Source organism: Oryctolagus cuniculus, chromosome 4 (genome assembly GCF_964237555.1).
Source record: "Oryctolagus cuniculus chromosome 4, mOryCun1.1, whole genome shotgun sequence".
Taxonomy (NCBI): domain Eukaryota; kingdom Metazoa; phylum Chordata; class Mammalia; order Lagomorpha; family Leporidae; genus Oryctolagus; species Oryctolagus cuniculus.
In genome coordinates this window covers 108,258,068-108,260,409 of record NC_091435.1, presented here as the reverse complement: position 1 = coordinate 108,260,409, position 2,342 = coordinate 108,258,068, and the positions used below count along the sequence as shown (strand labels likewise).

Below are 2,342 nucleotides of genomic sequence, written 5' to 3'. Positions count from 1 at the left end.
GAAATCTTCTTCAATACAGAACTATACAGTGAAGTAATTGACAGGAGGATCCAACAAGCAACACTTTTATTACTTTGGGATTATGTTTTCAAGATCTAAAGAAAGAATTTGACTGTTCAGACTTCTCTTACTGTATTTTATATTTATGTGTATCTCCCTTTCTATGACCTGAATCAAGCTACTTGACCAAAATATTGATTTACTTTACTTAAGTATTTTGCTTCATAAAAGGCTTTCTATCTACAGTTGCTATTTGAAAGAACAGGCATTACAATGCTGATGGAATCTGCTTTTTCCTTTGACAAGATGCGCAAAAAATACTGTAATCCTATGGTAAGTTGACAGATACCCCAAAAAGGGAATAATTATGCATAATTCATTGAAGTATAATGTTGGTTTTCTCCATCTAAAACTTAACCAACGAAATAAAATCTATAAACTACAGTTTACTTTAGGGAAAAATCACACTTGAGAATTACATTATTTTCCTCATCTCTTCATCAGTCATTGACAGGAATTTTTTAGGCCAGCATACTATTTACTTTGTGGATAGTTGTAGTAAATTAACGGAGAAGGGCTTCCACAGAATTGTAATGAACTGTGGTCCGGATTCTCCCTATTTTTCAGGAACCAAATCTTCGTCTGTATAAATCAGGAGATCAAATGAACACGAAACTTCCAACAGCGGCAGAGATGTCGCGGTAGCTGTGATCTGTCTGATTCACCCCAGATTTCATCCTGGGTAACATTCTGAGACTTTTCTCTGGAAGCACTGGCATCTTTTGCCTTCTTGTCACATAAGATACCAAACTGCCATCTTTCTTTCTTTCTTTTTTTTTTTTATTTTTATTTTTATTTTTTGACAGAGTGAACAGTGAGAGAGAGAGACAGAGAGAAAGGTCTTCCTTTGCCGTTGGTTCACCCTCCAATGGCCGCCGCGGCCAGCGCACCGCGCTGATCCGAAGGCAGGAGCCAGGTGCTTCTCCTGGTCTCCCATGGGGTGCAGGGCCCAAGCACCTGGGCCATCCTCCACTGCACTCCCTGGCCACAGCAGAGGGCTGGCCTGGAAGAGGGGCAACCGGGACAGAATCCGGCGCCCCGTCCGGGACTAGAACCCGGTGTGCTGGCGCCGCTAGGCGGAGGATTAGCCTAGTGAGCCGTGGCGCCGGCTTTTTTTTTTTTTTTTTTTTTTTTTCCAAGCTGCCATCTTTCAAGGACCTCACTGCTTTCAGTATTTGAGATGACTACCACCAGTTTCTGAACTCAACACTTGTATAGCCAATCTGTTCGTTGTTCCACCACATTATTTAGGAATTTTATGAGCTCAGGATCAGTAGTTACAAAAAAGGGGAGTCCGTATTTCTGCACTCGAGCAAAGGTTTCAGATGGATGTGTGCCACGCTGTTGTAAAATGCTGCTAACCACAAATGAGAAAGAGCCCAGCTACAATGTCAGCCTTCCCCGTGGCCTGATACCCTGCTCCCGGGCAAGCTGTGGCACCCTGGCCAGACCCACGGATGAAGTTGCACGCTTCTGCTCCTCGGACTGAGGCAACAGCCCACCACCCGTTTCAGATGCCAACAACGCAGCACCTAAAATGCAATCTTCTATGTGATCTTCATCTTCTGAGCTTACTGCTTCTGTAGTTAGTGAGTTTCCCGAGGCTACCATGCATTTCACAAAGCGGGTTGCTTAAAACAAAAGAAATGCATTTTCTCATCATTCCGAAGGCCAGGGTCCAAATTCAAGGTGCTGGTAATGCTGTGCTCCTTCTGGGGGCTGTAGAATCTCCTTGGCATTCTTGGCTTGTGACCATATCACTCCAAAATGTCCTGTTCTTTAACTTTATTTGGGACCGTGCACCTTAGTGGTCTTAGTGTTTTGCTACTCCGTGCTTATCCATGAATGACTGCAAAAGGATCCTGGGTATTTTTTGGAGGATACAAGTAGATTTTAGCAAGTAGACAAATGCACGAAAAATGAGGACCAATTGTGTCCATATGAAACCAACCTTCACAACTCTTTTAGTTATTTCCTCTCTCTGTTATCTGTTTACCTATCAGAACTGATTCTACTATTCATATTTTTACCATATTATTTTGAGTTCCATTTCCAATAATTTTTGCATTGTATGTATGCTCATGCAAAGTTATGACTTTTATTTCCTTCATAAATTATTTTTTATCATTACATAGTATCCTGCTTTATTCTGTTTAGAGATTTTAAATTCAAATTTCATGTTATCTAGCACTAATATCACTACACTTGCTTTGAGATTTTGCAGACCTTTTAAATTTTGTCAGTTGTTACCTATCCTCACCCATGACATTCAACTTGAAGGA

At 41.3% G+C, this 2,342-nt stretch overlaps 1 pseudogene; it reads right to left on the bottom strand.

Annotated features, from left to right (window-relative positions):
- Positions 1–500: 500 nt before the first annotated feature.
- LOC100340677 (mitotic spindle assembly checkpoint protein MAD2A pseudogene) lies at positions 501–1,671 on the bottom strand (annotated as a pseudogene).
- Between the last annotated feature and the right edge of the window lie 671 nt (positions 1,672–2,342).